At 42.9% G+C, this 20,072-nt stretch overlaps 1 pseudogene; it reads left to right on the top strand.

Annotated features, from left to right (window-relative positions):
- Window positions 1–55: 55 nt before the first annotated feature.
- The window catches only part of LOC148436351 (uncharacterized), a 77,831-nt pseudogene continuing 57,814 nt past the window's right edge, over window positions 56–20,072 (top strand).

The following is a 20,072-nucleotide window of genomic DNA, read 5'->3' as shown; positions in this document are numbered from 1 at the left end:
GGGCGTGGCTATATAGAGGGGCGTGTCTTCTTGTATAACTGCAGCTTCCGGGTGACGGTCCCAGCAGGAAGAAGCAGCAGGTGATGGTATTTATTGGTATCATACAGGGGGAGCAGACTGTGGTGCCTCATTATTATCATACAGGTATATCAGACACCAGTGTTCTATATAATACAGGTGTAACAGACCCTGGTGTTACTACAATACAGCTGGAGCAGCCTTTAGTGCTGCACTATGTATATACAGGTATAGCAGACGCCAGTGTTGGTATAATACAGGTGGAGCATAACCTTTTGATACTATAATACAGATGGAGCAGACTCTGGTGCTGCATTATCATTCTACAGATGGTGCAGACCCCGGTGTGGGTATAATACAGGTGGAGCAGAACATGTTGTTACTAATATACAGCTGGAGCAGACTCTGGTGCTGCATTATCATTATACAGGTAACAACAGAAGCAGGAAGTTCTCTCTATATATTTGGGGCACTCACCCTACTAATAATAACACGTAACCTGTAATAGTGTCAGTAAGAAATGACCGAGGTGTTATCTGTATAGCGCAATAAGTCAGGAAATACACAGAAAGTAACAGAAAGAGGATATAAAGCCTGGTCTAACCAGGGCCAATAACCCCTCAGCACTGACCAGCTGTGTGATGGGAGACGTATATAGTGATAATCTGTATCATTTATGGTGAGACATATATATCATTACCCAGTGATCAGAGGTTTGGGGAATTTATATATATATATATATATATATATATATATATATATAATCACACTAAGTGTAAGCAGGATGATTCCCTCTGTGTAATAAAGCATCTGCTACAAAAAAGATTATATATAAATGTATGTGTATATATATATATATATATATATATGTGTGTGTGTGTATGTGTGTGTATATATATATATATATATATATATGTGTTTTTAGGTGAGAGATGTATAGGGGCAGCGCACAGTAAATACTGATTCCCTCAGACTGAATTAAGTAGCGTGATAATAAATTATTTGTACATAAATAACGTGCATCTAGTGCAATATGTGATTGTAGGTGTGGTATTTTCCGTAAAGTCACTGATCCTTAATTGAAAGGCGGCAGCAGTCTTCTTGGGGTCCGTTTGGCTAACGGATGGAGTGGTTCTGGAAGAAAGGTTTAAGAAGACAGCCTCTATATATAATCACTTTATTGATTGTAAGGAAATACTACACTATATATACTCTCTCTCCCATGAGCTTGTATAAGCTTTTTATAAGGTGATCCAGCGGACGACATCCCATTTAACCCATCCAGTGTGGACCACTTATTTCTGGACCTCAGTTAAGCTTAAAAGATTTTCTCTCTAGTACGCACATTTATTTTTACGAGCACCGGTTACTATTTTATTTTAAATACTACACTCAGGCGCATGTCTTCTTAAACCTTATATATATCTCCCTATATTTGTGTGTGTAACCAGCTTTAGTGTTGGGGGCTCTGATCATATGGTAACAACCTGTGTTGATAATATTTTATCTATTTCTCTCCTTGTGCTCCCAACTCAGACTCTGATGATTGCAGACACCTGAAGTGGACATAAGAACATTCCCACAGGTAAGATTATCAATATCCTGTGATTTATTATTATTCCCATCTCACAGCCGTCTCCTTGTACAGGATATCACACATTAATAAATAACGCAATAAAGAACATTATATTAGTATGGTTCTTTTCTCCCTCACAAAGTCTGGCCTCTGGGTATACGGTAGACGAGGGTGAAACAAGGGACCCGATTGCCAGGTTCTCTCACAGATGTGGCCATTAGTACATCCCATACATTTTTAGCCAATTTAAATGCACATGTAGGTAACAATTTCCTCTTGGTTGGCCAATACCACTAATATCATTCTCAATAATACAGATCAGTGGTAGATGGAGCATCAGCTGTAATAACCCTGTAGTTATTAGGGAATAACAGGAGACATGTATTACTAGTGGTGTTATATGGAGATGTGACTAAGGGCTGATTCTCAGTAATACAATAATACAGATCAGTGGTAGATGGAGCATCAGATGTAATAACCCTGTAGTTATTAGGGAATAACAGGGCACATGTATTACTAGTGGTGTTAGATGGAGATGTGACTAAGGTCTGATTCTCAGTAATACAATAATACAGATCAGTGGTAGATGGGGCATCAGATGTAATACCCCTGTAGTTATTAGGGAATAACAGGACACATATATTACTAGTGGTGTTATATGGAGATGTGACTAAGGGCTGATTCTCAGTAATACAAAAATACAGATCAGTGGTAGATGGAGCATCAGCTGTAATATCCCTGTAGTTATTAGGGAATAACAGGACACATGTATTACTAGTGGTGTTAGATGGAGATGTGACTAAGGTCTGATTCTCAGTAATACAATAATACAGATCAGTGGTAGATGGAGCATCAGATGTAATATCCCTGTAGTTATTAGGGAATAACAGGACACATGTATTACTAGTGGTGTTAGATGGAGATGTGACTAAGGACTGATTCTCAGTAATACAATAATACAGATCAGTGGTAGATGGAGCATCAGATGTAATAACCTGTAGTTATTAGGGAATAACAGGACACATGTATTACTAGTGGTGTTAGATGGAGATGTGACTAAGGGCTGATTCTCAGTAATACAATAATACAGATCAGTGGTAGATGGAGCATCAGCTGTAATAACCCTGTAGTTATTAGGAATAACAGGACACATGTATTACTAGTGGTGTTAGATGGAGATGTGACTAAGGTCTGATTCTCAGTAATACAATAATACAGATCAGTGGTAGATGGAGCATCAGATGTAATAACCCTGTAGTTATTAGGGAATAACAGGATACATATATTACTAGTGGTGTTAGATGGAGATATGACTATGGTCTGATTCTCAGTAATACAATAATACAGATCAGTGGTAGATGGAGCATCAGATGTAATAACCTGTAGTTATTAGGGAATAACAGGACACATGTATTACTAGTGGTGTTAGATGGAGATGTGACTAAGGGCTGATTCTCAGTAATACAATAATACAGATCAGTGGTAGATGGGGCATCAGATGTAATACCCCTGTAGTTATTAGGGAATAACAGGACACATATATTACTAGTGGTGTTATATGGAGATGTGACTAAGGGCTGATTCTCAGTAATACAAAAATACAGATCAGTGGTAGATGGAGCATCAGCTGTAATATCCCTGTAGTTATTAGGGAATAACAGGACACATGTATTACTAGTGGTGTTAGATGGAGATGTGACTAAGGTCTGATTCTCAGTAATACAATAATACAGATCAGTGGTAGATGGAGCATCAGATGTAATATCCCTGTAGTTATTAGGGAATAACAGGACACATGTATTACTAGTGGTGTTAGATGGAGATGTGACTAAGGACTGATTCTCAGTAATACAATAATACAGATCAGTGGTAGATGGAGCATCAGATGTAATAACCTGTAGTTATTAGGGAATAACAGGACACATGTATTACTAGTGGTGTTAGATGGAGATGTGACTAAGGGCTGATTCTCAGTAATACAATAATACAGATCAGTGGTAGATGGAGCATCAGCTGTAATAACCCTGTAGTTATTAGGAATAACAGGACACATGTATTACTAGTGGTGTTAGATGGAGATGTGACTAAGGTCTGATTCTCAGTAATACAATAATACAGATCAGTGGTAGATGGAGCATCAGCTGTAATAACCCTGTAGTTATTAGGAATAACAGGACACATGTATTACTAGTGGTATTAGATGGGGATGTGTCTAAGGGCTGATTCTCTATCACCATATTTCTTAGAGCTGATATAGAGTGATAAAAAGAAACTAACCTTTGTTCCAAAATATAACCCCTCACTTATCACCCGACCACCTACACACACACATACACATATTGCCTCTCACAGTAACTACCTGAGTAAATAGAGCTTTTTTTGTAATTTAAAACAACCTTTACCATGAGAGCTCTCAGATTTCAAAGTACATCTTTTGGTGGTGCACGTTTAAGTATGATCCCTGTTTTTTGTATACACTAGATAAGTGAGCTTATCTAGTGTATATGCTATATTAAAGACAAAGACGAGTGAAATGACTGGGAATACTATGGCTTTGATTCAATTAGACGCAAAGGGGTGAGTTACCGCTGCGACGGCATGAAATCGCAACCAACTTACCCGCAACCTGCTCCGCTCATGGCCCGATCTAACCCCACAACCGTGGATATTTATGTGAGTGTGGTGACACCGTAAGTGTGGCATATAACTGTGGATACTAATACTAACATAATACTTGTGGATGCGACTGTCATGTCTAATTGAATCGACCCTAAATCCTGGGGAGTGTCACAGTGGCATCACCTATATCTATAGTAATAATACAGGGACATGACTGGGGAGGTGAGGGGATCTGGAAGTGTCAGTGTGACATCCCTTATATCTATAGTAATAATACAGGGACATGACTCCGGAAGTGAGAGGGTCTGGGAGTGTCACAGTGACATCACTTATATCTATAGTAATAATACAGGGACATGACTGGGGAGGTGAGGGGATCTGGGAGTGTCACAGTGACATCACTTATATCTATAGCAATAATACAGGGACATGACTGGGGAGGTGAGAGGATCTGGGAGTGTCACAGTGACATCACTTATATCTATAGTAATAATACAGGGACATGACTGGGGAGGTGACGGGATCTGGAAGTGTCAGTGTGACATCCCTTACATCTATAGTAATAATCAGTGATATTTTTCAGGGGGAACGGTCAGGAACACACTTCCTGAAGCTCTTTAGCAAATTTACGTCATCGGGTACGGTGTTCCTGAACCTGTCTGCAAAGAGGATTTTAGTGGCACTTGCAAAAACGAGTAATTGGCCCCGGACCGGCAGCCATGCTACAATGGCAATCATCAAGAAGAAAGGGACAGCCGCAGCATTTCAGATAAGCTGCCAGCCATGAGACAATCATAGCTCATTGACCAGCAGCCAATCAGGAGCGGCTGCCGGCCTGTGAGCTGTGATTGGCTCGCAGTCGGCAGTTTTTTGAAATGCTGAGGCTGTACCTCAATCTAGATGACTGTCAGGACCAGCTCGTGCAGTGCGAACTGTATGTGGTTGGGTGTTCAAGAATATTGAAAAATGGCGCTGCTTGTGTATAGTACTTTTGTGAACAGTGGAAAGAATAAATATACTTATCCGTATAAATGCAGTTATAGACGTCAGTCCTAAGGTCCTCTCTTTGTCTTTACCAGAGGTCCCGCAGATATAGGGAAAAAGGGTATATATATGACGTCAGTGTGAGATGTTCTTAAAAATTATAATATACACTGTTTCTTCAAGACTTAATTTGAAGAAAGAGAAAGATGAGGCGTACCCCAACTCACTGAATATAGAGATGGGTACACTCCTATAATTATATCTTTGATCTATCTAACTTACAGTCCTATCAAGCGGTGCAAAACATATAAAGGTATCTTTAGTTTCAAACAGAATACTTGAAAGCAGAGAAGTGTACCAGTACTCATAAAACTGTAAGTTGTCCTCCACTTATAAAGGTATCTTTTCATTCCTCCATAATCAACAATGGGTATTGCAAAGTTTTTCCATAAAAATAAATTTATTATAATGACAAAAAGCATTAAAACATATAAAACATTCTCAGAGGGATATAAACTGCAATGTGAACAGCTGAGGTATAAATATGGTGTGGAGGTAATTGGGTCCGGATCCCAAACACATGTCCAAATAACTAAACACCTCTCCGCACCTACCTCCAGTATGTTCGCAACATGCAGTAGTCCAAGTGAGAATGTCCCCTTCTATCCAACGCGTTTCGAGACTGAGTCTCTTTATCAAGGCATGAAGGTAAATTGCTGAGTTTCCAGTTTATATACCAGTCTCCCTGGAATCCAAAAGATGGCGTTTTTGCTACTTCCGGTCCGCACGAAAATGACTCCTCCTTCTCCACTGGATAACAGCGGACCCTCCTTTATCCACTTAGTCCCCGCTGCCTTCCTCCCCATAACAAAGTGGGACCGACTGCACACGCGTAGTCCACATGATCGCGGGTCGTCAGAACACAATCTCCGGGTCTCCACCGGAAGCTGTAATCCAACTCCAAAGGATTCTGGGAGATGTAGTCTTTTCCTTTTAGACACAGTCCCAGACCGAGTATTCTATTAGTCTCCAACGTAACTTCCGTTTAAAACATAGTGGATTCTGGGAGATGTAGTTTCTCTTTTTGAAAACGGAATGGTCACAAGTTTGGATGAATCTATTAGACAGAATCAAGTGTTAGTATTAGGTAAATCAGATCTTTAACAATATACAACTGGACCTTAAAAGTGATATCCCATATTAAGAACAGATAGTAGTTTAACACATTAAAACTCAATTGGATGTGAATAATTACTAATAAAAATAATATTAATAGCAATAATTAGGATTAAGAATAAAAAATTGAAACACTTCACAAAAACCATTTTAACTCAAAATCTTGATTGAGTCCTCTTGGATGGAGGGTTTTAAGTTTAAATATAGTCTTCATCTCCGTTTTAGCAAGATTTTGTTCGACATTTTTATCCCTCCAGGACGCTTTCACATGTATCAATCCTAAAAAACGTTTGATATGTGAAACTGAACAATCGTGTGATTTTAAAATGATTAGACCGAGAATGTGTGGTAAGTCCTTTTTTGATGTTCCTAAGGTGTTCGGAAAGTCGCACTTTTAAAGGTCTTGTGGTCCGTCCATTATACACCAATCCACAACACATTCTACAAGATAAATTACATTTGATGTGTTACATGTTATAAAATCTTGTATTTTAAAATTTACACCATTGTTCTGTACTTCTGTATGTTTCATGTTGTTATCCTTGACATGCCTACAGCCCATACACAATCCACACCGATGGAAACCCTTTGTCCGTACAAGGGGCCTGATTCAGACCCACTCGCGAGCGGCTGTCCGCCCGCAAGTGGGTCGATGTTATGGACTGAGCATGCGCACGACGGAGGGAGCTCCGTCATGCGCATGCGCCAGACGCGACGAGCGAAGGAAAGTCCTTCGCTCGTTGTGTCCGATCAAAGGGGGCGTGTTGTCAATGTTGATTGACAGCACGCCCCCTTTGGTGGGCGTGCCGGGGGCGTGCCTCCCTGACGGGGGCGTTCCCACGGGAACGCCTCCCGTCAGAAGCCGGCCCACTGACATCACTAGTGATGTCAGTGGGAGTGATTTTGGCTCTGATAGAGCCAAAATCACTCCGGAGCTTGCGGTTGAAAACCTCAACCGCAGGCTCCGGCTCGCAATTTCGATGGTCGCGATGGTCACGACCATCGCGGCCATCACAATGCACGCTCGTATAGCCTGTGGGTGGTGACCCACAGCTATACGAGCGTCCAGGAGGACGCTCCATTTTCATGGAGCCCGGCCCTCATTCAGAGCGTGCGCTCTGCTCAGAGCGTACGGCTCTGAATGAGGGCCAAGGTTCCTAGTTGGTATAGGTAACATGCTTTTTACCAAGAAGTTCTTAAAATTCTTAGATTTACGATAAATAAAAGTAGGATGGTCTGGGATTACTTCTCGTAATACAGGATCCCTTTGTAAAAGGTGCCAATGTTTCCGAAAGATTTTTTCTACTAGTTTATGTTGTGAATCATAACCAGTAATCATAGCCCATTTAAGCCTATCATTTTTACTGTCATCTTTCTTTACCCTATTAATACCATATAAATTCGATCTCTCTTTCTCCATTGTCTCTTGTATAGCCTTATCCAGACCTTTTGATTCGTACCCCTTAATTAAAAAGTCATTTTTCATCTGAGAAATTTGATCTTTGTGTATATCCTCTCTGCTGCAATTATGCTTAACCCTTAGAAATTGACTTTTTGGTACTTCTTTTAACCACTGCCTGTGATTTTGACTATCTATTGGAATAAAGGAATTGATATCCGTGGATTTTTTATAGGTTTTTGTGTGAATCTTATTCTCCTCTATGTAAACAGTCAAATCTAAGAAATGTATCTCCAATTGACTGTATGTCAAAGTGAGATGCACATTTACATCATTCACATCCAGGTATGAAAAGAATTGGACGAGATCATCTTCTGTACCTTTCCATAGCAGCATCACATCATCGATGTAACGGTACCATTTAATGAGGTTTGTGCCCCAAGCTATGCCACTGTACACATGAGTCTCTTCAAAGAACCTCATGAACAGATTGGCATAGCTTGGGGCAAACTTAGTCCCCATAGCTGTCCCTGTGCGTTGGAGAAAAAATTTGCCATTAAAAAGAAAATAATTATTTTCTAAAATAAACTTAATGGCTAACAACACAAAATCCTTCCTTTCTGATGATAACTCCATTTTCTCCAAAGACCATTTTATCGCCTCTAGGCCTTTTACATGTAATATACAAGTATATAGGGACGTAACATCGGCCGAAGCCAACCAGATATCTTCTGCCCACACAAAATCATTATTTTCCTCCAAAATGTCACCTGTATCTCTTAAGATGGATTAGCAATTACCAATGGCTGTAAAATACCATCTATGAGTGATGACAGGTTGGAAGTCAAACTATCCGTCCCCACTATGATAGGTCTTCCCGGGGGATTTCGTAACACTTTTGTGCACCTTAGGTAACACATACATCGTGGGAATTATGGGATTTGTATGTGGTTGGCTCCAGAGGACATCCCCACCCTCCACCCAGCCACTGGTGAGGAAGCTTTATGATGAAGGAAAAGTGAGGGGGGAGGGAAGGGGTGGCAGTGTTGCACAGAGCGCAGTGCACTGTCAAACACATACTGACCTGCAGAGTGCTAACAACCGGAGCCGCCACTGATGGCTGTCATTCCTGGACGGATGCGGGTCTGGTACCTATCACCCCCCAGTCCAGAGGTCAGTTACAGTGTTCCTTGCCCTGTGCTCCCTGCCCCCAGTCCAGCGTTCCCTCCAAGTTCCCTCACAGACCAGTGTTCCCTGCCCTCCCCCCATTGGTACAGCATTCCCTGTAATGTGCCCACCCAGGTCCACCCTTCCCTACCATGTGCCCTCCAGTCCAGCATTCCCTACCATGTGGCTCCCCCATCCAGCCTTCCCTGCCCTGTGTCCCCCATTAAGTTCCAACCTTCCCTTTCATTTGCCACCCCCGCACCATGTCTAGACATCCCTGTGCCTCCAATAGATCCAGCCCACCCTGTTTTGCACTTCCTCTTAGTCCAGCCCTTCCTGCCCTGCATACCAGCTTGGTCCAGCACTCCCTACCCACAGCCCAAACTTCAAATTTAAAAAAAAAATTGGTTACACACCAGCTGATGTCCCACCCCAATTTTAGTTCTGCCCAGATTGCCCACAGCCCCTTCCCCCAAGAATGGTTCCACCCACCTATTTTTCTACCAAAATAGCACTGGTAATAATACAGGGACATGACTGGGGAGGTCAAGGGATCTGGGAGTGTCACTGTGACATCACTTATATCTATAGTAATAATACAGGGACATGACTGGGGAGGTGAGGGGATCTGGGAGTGTCACTCTGACATCACTTATATCTATAGTAATAATAGAGGAACATGACTGGGGAGGTGAGGGGATCTGGGAGTGTCACAGTGACATCACTTATATATAGTAATAATACAGGGACATGACTGGGGAGGTGAGGGGATATGGGAGTGTCACAGTGACATCACTTATATCTAGTAATAATACATGACAGTACAACTAGGGGATGTGTCTGGGTGATGACTATATCATTGTGTGTGTCAGGTTCCTATAAGGTGTCAGGATGTCACTGTCTATGTCTCCATGCAGGAGAGGGTATATATAGAGGAACACGGGTCTGTACAAGGACGTGATGATGGAGAATCACCGGCCCCTCACATCACTGGGTAAGAGGTGACTGTCATTTATTGTACAGGGTAGAGCAGGTATGGGAGCCCTATATACACACATTACCTGATGAGCACATATATACAATGTACTCAGTCACTGTGTTTCCTATAGATGGACCCAGTAATAGAAATACCACAGAGAGATGTCCCCATCATCTTTATTCACCGGATTGTACAGAGGAGAGTCACAGGACCCCACAGGAGCATCAGGTAGATACCAGTATACCAAAGTGATTGTGACTATATGATCTATAGAGAATCTGTGTGTGTATTATACACAGATTATTTTACTGTTTATTCTCAATTAAATTAGACTTGATTATTTTATGGGTCATTTAGAGTGAAGATCTTGCTGATATTAAGGTAGAAGATACAGAGGGAGAAGAAGAGACGTATGTGTCTGATATGAAGGCAGAAGATATAGAGGGAGAAGAAGAGACGTATGTGACTGATATGAAGGAAGAAGATACAGAGGGAGAAGAAGAGACGTATGTGACTGATATAAAGGTAGAAGTTATAGAGGGAGAAGAGACGTATGTGACTGATATGAAGGCAGAATATATAGAGGGAGAAGAAGAGACCTATGTGACTGATATGAAGACAGAAGATATAGAGGGAGAAGAAGAGACGTATATGACTGATATAAAGGTAGAAGATACAGAGGGAGAAGAAGAGACATATGTGAGGGGTGATCAGAAGTGTAAAGAGGAGGAAATCCCTGGAGATATCAACACAGGTGAGTAATAAACACTTATTTCAGAAAAGAGTCACATACTCTGTTCAGTCACTACAGCAATCTATTATCCTACACCCTCCTCTGTCAGTACAAACTAATGAGTAAAATGTATATGCACAGGGGGGGAAGCAGGAGCCATCTGCCATTATTATACTCCTGCTGTCCCCCCTCACATCATGTCACTGTATGTTACCAGCCCAGAGATCTGACCAGTCTCCTCCCCACACTCTCTGGTGTATCTCATACATCAGGAGCCATCAGCCCCTATTATACTCCTGCTCTCCACCTCACATCATGTCACTGTGTGTTACCAGCCCAGAGATCTGACCAGTCTCCTCCCCACACTCTCTGGTGTATCTCATACATCAGCAGCCATCAGTCCCTATTGTACTCCTGCTCTCCTCCTCACATCATGTCACTGTGTGTTACCAGCCCAGAGATCTGACCAGTCTCCTCCCCACACTCTCTGGTGTATCTCATACATCAGCAGCCATCAGTCCCTATTGTACTCCTGCTCTCCTCCTCACATCATGTCACTGTGTGTTTCCAGCTCTTAGATCTGACCAGTCTCCTCCCCACACTCTCTGGTGTATCTTATACATCAGGAGCCATCAGCCCCTATTATACTCCTGCTCTCCCCCTCACATCATGTCACTGTGTGTTACCAGCCCAGAGATCTGACCAGTCTCCTCCCCACACTCATCATATCTTTGTCTGCTACAAGCTACTTATGTTCTTTACTGTCCACTACAAAAATGACCTTTGTCGATGGTCCTCCCCATGCCCTTCAATGGGGTATTACCCATGATCCTTCCTGACCACTACTGCCTGACATGATCAATGATCACTAATGGTAATAACATCTTTGCATGTGATTTCTTGTACTGATTTTATTCTGTTTTACCAGAGATATGAACCAGACCTGTGTAAATATCTTTTAGGAAAGTATTAAATTTTCTGCCTGGAGGTCCACAGCGAGAGCAATGGTGGATCCCGATTGTTAAAAATGTGGATTTTTCTGTTCCATTGTGCATGTTCCAGTAGATCCCCTTAGAGGCTAGAGCGTATCTAACCTCCAGTAAAGATATTAATTCCTAGAGAGATACAAACTGGTTATTTTACATTTACTGAGATAGAGATCCGGAGAGTGTGAGGACACAGCAGGATGCAACTAGTATGAGCTGTGTGTGATATAATGTATAGACCATGCCTGCACTCTGTTACACATACTGAGATGGAGATATGGAGAGTGTGAGGACACAGCAGGGTACAGCTAGTATGTCCTGTGTGTGATATAATGTATAGACCATGCCTGCACTCTGTTACACATACTGAGATGGAGATATGGAGAGTGTGAGGGCACAGCAGGATACAGCTAGTGTGACCTGTGTGTGATATAATGTATAGACCATGCCTGCACTCTGTTACACATACTGAGATGGAGATATGGAGAGTGTGAGGATACAGCTAGTATGTCCTGTGTATGATATAATGTATAGACCATGCCTGCACTCTGTTACACATACTGAGATAGAGATACGGAGAGTGTGAGGTCACAGCAGGATACAGCTAGTATGACCTGTGTGTGATATAATGTATAGACCATGCCTGCACTCTGTTACACATACTGATATGGAGATATGGAGAGTGTGAGGACACAGCAGGGTGCAGCTAGTATGTCCTGTGTGTGATATAATATATAGACCATGCCTGCACTCTGTTACACATACTGAGATGGAGATATGGAGAGTGTGAGGACACAGCAGGGTGCAGCTAGTATGTCCTGTGTGTGATATAATATATAGACCATGCCTGCACTCTGTTACACATACTGAGATGGAGATCCAGAGAGTGTGAGGACACAGCAGGATACAGCTAGTATGTCCTGTGTGTGATATAATGTATAGCCCATGCCTGCACTCTGTTACACATACTGAGATGGAGAACCGGAGAGTGTGAGGACACAGCAGGGTGCAGTTAGTATGACCTGTGTGTGATATAATGTATAGACCATGCCTGGACTCTGTTACACATACTGAGATGGAGATCCGGAGAGTGTGAGGACACAGCAGGGTGCAGCTAGTATGACCTGTGTGTGATATAATGTATAGACCATGCCTGCACTCTGTTACACATACTGAGATGGAGATATGGAGAGTGTGAGGACACAGCAGGATACAGCTAGTATGACCTGTGTGTGATATAATGTATAGACCATGCCTGCACTCTATTACACATACTGAGATGGAGATATGGAGAGTGTGAGGACACAGCAGGATACAGCTAGTATGTCCTGTGTGTGATATAATGTATAGACCATGCCTGCACTCTGGCCCTGATTCAGAGCCGTACGCCCTGACAGAGCGCTCGCTCTGAATCAGGGCCATCCCTCTGAAATTAAGAGCAGCCTCCTGCAAGGCTCCACCGCAACAGTCTGCCAATTTCCCCTGTGGTGTGTTGTAGACACTTTAAAGGGTTGTGATCAGTCACCACAGTAAATTACCGGCCATACAAATGGAGCTTTAGCTTCTTCACAGTCCAAGCAATTTTCAAGCATTCCTTTTCAATTGTGGCGTACCCCACCTCCTGGAAAGACAGAAATTATTCTAGCGCCCGAGTCAGACCAATGGGGAAATCACCTGCTGCAGTCATTTATATTGTGACCCCCACAAAAGCAACAGAAAATTAAAAAAACTCCTCTGGTCATTTCATATCAGTCAGAGGCTCTTATCAATTCTGAAAAATATTTTTTAGTTTATTTGTAATAAATACTTAGGGGTTAATCTAATTATTTGTTAATTGCGAGGTGCAATTTGCTGTTTTCTCTTCGAATTAGCACAGCTAATTAATTTTGCAATCCAATTAGCAACTTGCACTGAACCAGAGTAAATTTGCATTTTTCCATTTGCACCTCCCTGAGGGTGAGAGATGGAAAGGAAAATCTTTATTTAAGAACCCCTTGGACATCCCCCTAATGACTAATCAGGCATTTGGAAATTTCAAGTTAGCTTAATTAGTCCAATAATTACATGTCATTTTTGAGGGTAAAAAAATGGCCTCAAATTACCCCAAAATTAACTTTTTCGTTAGTTTAGGAACCCCAAATGTAATTAGTTTTTTTTTTTATTGAAAAATAATTGTTTACTTCATTTTTTTTTACAATTTTTTAGTTTCCACAATGTAGCCCAAAATCTCCTTGTTTCCTACTTTTTTTGCAATTTTCATTTAATTAATTTGAGATTAAACAAAAAAGTTTGCTTTTTTATCATTTTTTTGCATCTTTTTAAACAAGAACACAAATCAGCTGTTTGACACCATTTAAAACCCTTCAGTACTTTCCTTATGCCCACAAACAGCCCTATACGGTCCTGCTAAGAAAATTATCAATTTTGGGTGGTCCAGGATGGTCTCCCCACTTTTTCATGCACTTCTCTTACATCGCATTTGGCAGTCAGTTCGCACCCCTCCGCTGCGAGCACCGTGAATAGGCATTTTTCATTGGATTGGAGAATTCTCGGGAGCGCGCATTTGTGCAACGTCTGTGAGTTTCATGAAACAAACTCGCTACTCGCAATTAGCACCTAATTGGATTCACCCCTTCTATTGAGGATTAGAAAATAAACACAAATAACTACAATGTTGCTAAAAGAATGACATGGCATGAAGTCATCTCATAAAGGATTATCCTACACTGATAATCAGATTAGTAAATTCCTCACACATGTTTAGGAACCGCATAAAAGATTAATAATAAAAATAGTTTCTCAATTAGATGAGATTCAAAAGACAATGTCCAAAGTCATGGAATGATCCCATGTATTTCCTTAAGGTGAACATATCTCTCTCTTAATATTTCAGAAGAAGTTTAATGGGTTACCTACTCCTTACTTAGCCGACAAAGGGAAAACCAGATAAGCGCTGGATGGCTGTATATTGTTGCCGCACTGAATCTGGACTTCAGTGTAGTACATCCGCGGCTGTCACAGATTTTAGTCTCTGTGGTTCCCGATCACGGCGTACTTGAGCTGCAGGACCCGCCTCCTCTAAGCTTTTTTGCCGGCAACTGTCACAAATATAGCCGCTCGGGCTCCCCATCTCTAAGCAGTGTGCTCGGGCTGCAGGACCAACCAGCTTCACCAATATAGCCGCTCGGGCTCCCCATCTCTAAGCAGCGTGCTCGGGCTGCAGGACCCACTGGCTTCACAAATATATCAGCACAGACTCCCTGTCTTTAAGCTGCGTGCTCGAGCTGCAGGACCCACCGGCTTCACAAATATAGCCGCTCAGGCTCCTGGTCTCTAAGCATCATGCTCGAGCTGCAGGACCCACCGGCTTCACAAATATAGCTTCCTGGGCTCCTGGTCTCTAAGCGCCGTGCTCGGGCTGCAGGACCCACCGGCTTCACAAATATAGCCGCTCCGGCTCCTGGTCTCTAAGCAGCGTGCTCTGGGTTGTAGGACCCGCCAGCTTCACAAATCTATCCGCTCAGACTCCCTGTCTTTAAGCTGCGTACTCGAGCTGCAGGACCCACCGGCTTGACAAATATAGCCGCTCGGGCTCCAGGTCTCTAAGCGGCGTGCTCGAGCTGCAGGACCCACCGGCTTCACAAATATAGCTGCCCGGGCTCCCGGTCTCTAAGCGGCGTGCTTAGGCTGCAGGACCCACCGGTTTCACAAATATAGCCGCTCGGGCTCCCAGTCTCTAAGCGGCGTGCTGAGGGCTGCAGGACCCGCCGGCTTCAAGGGCCAGTGTAATTTCAGGCAATAATCTGACCCTTGTCCTTCTTGGTTAATAAAGGAGAATAGTCCCAATTCGTGGCTCACCATAGGAAAATTATAGAAGATAATGTGGACACCAATTGATGCGGACAGCGATGCGTTTCATCCACAACTGTGAATATATTTAAGTTGAAACCTCCTGCTGTAGCAGTTTCCTTCTTAAATAGGCCACAAGATGCTCCTGCCCATCTGGTCCCTTCTGGCTCAGTACTTCTCCGTCCGTACTGTGACCATTCAGTCTGTACAACAAAATTCTTACTGTAGTCTGGCACCAGCAGTACTGGAGCTCTTGTACCAGAGACATTTTAAATGACTGAAATTCCAGCTCACAAGAGTGTGTCCAGTCAACTACCTTGGGGAGCTTCTTCTTAGTCAAATCTATAAGGGTTTTGGCTACAGAACTGAAGTCAGGGATAAAGCATCAGTAGTACCCTGCCATTTTTAATAAGGCCAGGGCCTATCTCTGGGTTGTGGGCGGGGCCAGTCTCTACTTTCGCTGGTTCAGGCTTCACCTTACCTCCCACACGGTGCCCCAGGTACTGTACATCCCCATTTGGCACTTGTCTGCCCTGATGGTCAGACCTGCCCACCGAATCCTTTTTAACACCAGCCCCACATGCCTCAGGTGATCTTCACAAGTTCCACTGAAGATGGCGGTCATCCAAGTAGGCCTAAGCAAAATCTCCGTACCCCTTCAGTATGTCATCGACAATGCTCTGGAAGGAGGCTGGCGCATTCTTCATCCCAGATGGTCTTGAACTCTTAACAAGCCAAATGAGGTGATGAAGGCAGATCGCTTTTAAGCCTCGGGGGTCATTGCTATCTGCCAATGCCACTTGCTCAATTCAAAAGTGGAGATGTATTTTGCTCCTGCCAACTCGTCTAACAACACATCAATGCGGGGTAAGGAATAAGTATCAGATTTGGTTACCTCATTCAACCGGCAGATATCTACACAAAACCACGTGGTACGGTCCATCTTGGGAACCAATACAATGGAGGCAGGCCAGGGACTGTTACACCTAGCACTAACATCTCCTGCACCTCATTGTAGATTTTCACCTGCGCCTCTGATGAGACCAGATATGCAGGTTGCCGAATTGGCCTATGCTCACCAGTGTCTGTGGTGTGCACGCAAAGAAGCCAGACCAGGCTTCCCACTGAAATGGGCTTCAAAGGACTGCTGAACTGACTCAAGATCTTGAAAAAAGTTCAGTAAAGAACTGAAACGTTGACTAATTGTGTGTCACGTATTGTTTATCCATTGAGATTATGCCGCGAGTGCCGCACTTTGGCTATCTGTATGTATGTATGTATATATATATATATATATATATATATATAATGTATGTATGTGTGTGTGCAATGCATTTGTTAAAAATGTTTAAATACATTTTCAATAAATTGCACTTACCTGTGTTTCCCTGGAAGTCCGGGGGATGTAGAGCTCTCTGTGGGCTGCTGGATCCCCAGCCACTTCCAGAGAAAAATGGACTGTCCCCCCCCCCCCCCCCCAATGCAGCCTCATGCCTGAAAGTGGTGCATGGGGAACTGGCCAGTGCAGTCAGCTAATTATTTTCAGCGAGCTCCAAAGTGACCAGGAGACTACTGGCTGGGGATCTTGTCTGCCTTGTTCTGGAGCCCAGATTCAGGTAGAAAAGGTGGCCAAGTCCACCTCAGCAGAATCCTGGAAGTACATATTGTAGGGAAGTTTTTTCTCATCCCAAACATTCCGGCACCTGGGCGTCTAAAATGACGACAGGTGGGCTCAGGCATAGAGGAGTAAGCACTCACCACTGTCCATTAGGGACAATGTTAAAGTTGAGCATGCCTTGTGCATGCAAGGCAAATGCACTTGATCAGGTAATAACTACAGGGTGGACTAACCCCTTGTGGTATTGTGTATTGGAGTAAGATAAAAGAAGGCATGTGAGCCTGTTTCGTTTGAATTTTTTTGAACATCAAGAAGGTATGAACTGCCATATCATCTGTATGCTGTGATACTCCCGAGGGGAAATGTCTTTTTTAAAACTATTTGAGCAATAAACATCTTGACTTTGAGATGACTTCATCTGTATCCTGCGACATCAGAATTGCACCAAGCGCTATTCCATTTTCTGACTGCTTTAATTTGAGCTCAGTGTCTCCGAGTTCAAACCCGCTGCCAGCTACCCTGCTGGGCCTGGTCCATTGCGAGGGACCAGTGGGTATCAGCCAACACCAGTCAGGAGGTGTGGCTGCAGCTAGTCTAAGCATATGCAGCAGAGGCAGTTCAGGTGCCGATGTAGGAGCCTGAGAGAAGTGCTTTTCAGGTGCCAGTCCAAGATCTTGGTGGTGGCAGCAAAGTTGCATGCCAATGGCACAGTGGGCAGAGTCAGTAACAGGTGGTTACTGATGGTAAGAGGGAATCCCTACAAGATCCAAGATTGAAATGGGATCCCCCCCCAAGATCCAGTGGGATCAAAAAAATATCTGTGGCTGTTGGCGTAGGCAAGGTTATCCGGTCACAGTTACCTATTTGCTATCTGACTTCTACATTCACAACTGAAACTTGGAAATAACACTGACTGTATGAGATGTTGGGGTACAGCCGGGCATGTCTTATTATGGTTACACAGTATGGAGATGTTGGGATACAGCTGGGAACGTCTTATTATAGTTACAGAGTATGGAGATGTTTGGGTACAGCCAGGCATGTCTTATAGTTACACAGTATGAGATGTTGGGGTACAGCCGGGCACGTCTTATAGTTACACAGTATGGAAATGTTGGGGTACAGCCTGGTACATCTTAGTTACACAGTATGAGATGTTGGGGTACAGCCGGGCACGTCTTATAGTTACACAGTATGGAGATGTTGGGGTACAGCCTGGTACATCTTAGTTACACAGTATAGAGATGTTGGGGTACAGTCGGGCACATATAGTTACACAGGATGGGGATGTTGGGGTACAGCCGGGCACGTCTTATAGTTACACAATATGGAGATGTTGGGTTACAGCCGGGCATGTCTTATAGTTACACAGTATGAGATGTTGGGGTACAGCCGGGCATATCTTATAGTTACACAGTATGGAGATGTTGGGGTACAGCTGGGTTTGTCTTATAGTTACACAGTATGAGATGTTGCGGTAGAGCCAGGTACATCTTATAATAGTTACACAGTATGTAGATGTTGGGGTACAGCCAGGCACGTCTTATAGTTACACAGTATGGAGATGTTGGGGTACAGCCGGGCATGTCTTATTATAGTTATACAGTATCGTATAGTTCTGAAGTGATGCTAATTCCCATATAATTTTTCTGTTCCCAGCAGATGGACACAGCAGCAGGAATAACTCGGGGAGACATCTCATATTATCTTCAGATTGTAACCTAGCCGATAACTTGTCACAGGACTCTCCAGGAGAAAACCCCATTACCCCCAGTATACATCCAGCATCTCACAGTGCAGATATCTCATCTGATCCCTCTAACCATGGGGAATGCTCCCCTGATACTCCCAGTAGTGTTACACACAGCTCAGATCACACAGCTGATAAACCATTGTTATGTTCTGAATGTGGGAAAAGTTTTACCAAGCAGATCAGTCTTTCTGTACATCAGAAGAAAGTTCATGCAGCTGAGAGGCCTTTTCTATGTTCTGAGTGTGGGAACTGTTTTACACTGAAAAGATATCTTACTAGACATATAAAGCTTCATACACGTGAGAGAACATTAGCATGTTCTGAGTGTGGGAAATGTTTTGCGCAGCAGAGCAAACTTGGTATCCATCAGAGAACTCACACAGGTGAGAGACCATTTCCGTGTTCTGAATGTGGGAAATGTTTTATAGAGAAGTCGGGTCTTGTTACACATTATCGAGTCCATACAGGTGAGAAACCATTTTCATGTTCTGAGTGTGGGAAATGTTTTACCTGTAAATCAGCTCTTGTGACACATCAGAGAACTCACACAGGTGAGAAACCATTTCCATGCTCTGAATGTGGAAAATGTTTTACACATAAATCATATCTTGTTACACATCAGAGAAGTCACACAGGTGAGAAACCATTTCCATGTTCTGAGTGTGGGAAATGTTTTACCTATAAACTAGCTCTTGATACACATCAGAGAAGTCACACAGGTGAGAGGCCATTTCCATGTTCTGAGTGTGGGAAATGTTTTACATATAAAATAGCTCTTTTTACACATGAGAGAAGTCACACAGGTGAGAAACCATTTCCATGCTCTGAATGTGGGAAATGTTTTACACTGAAATCACATCTTGTTACACATCAGAGCAGTCACACAGGTGAGAGGCTATATTCATGCTCTGAGTGTGAGAAATGTTTTTCAAATAAATCACATCTTGTTACACATCAGAGACATCACACAGGTGAAAAACCATTTCCATGTCCTGAGTGTAGGAAATGTTTTAAACAGAAATCACATCTTGTTACACATCAGAGAAATCACACAGGTGAAAAACCATTTCCATGTCCTGAGTGTGGGAAAAGTTTTAAACAGAAATCACATCTTGTTACACATCAGAGATATCACACAGATGAGAAATAATTTCTTCAGGGCCCATAGGGGAGACCTTGGGATGTAGGTGGTAGTTGAGGACCGAGCACCAGACA

Source organism: Taudactylus pleione, unplaced genomic scaffold (genome assembly GCF_031769625.1).
Source record: "Taudactylus pleione unplaced genomic scaffold, aTauple2 ptg001788l, whole genome shotgun sequence".
Lineage (NCBI taxonomy): Eukaryota > Metazoa > Chordata > Amphibia > Anura > Myobatrachidae > Taudactylus > Taudactylus pleione.
The sequence above is the reverse complement of the archived record's forward strand: the minus strand, read 5'-3'. Positions and strand labels throughout refer to the sequence as shown.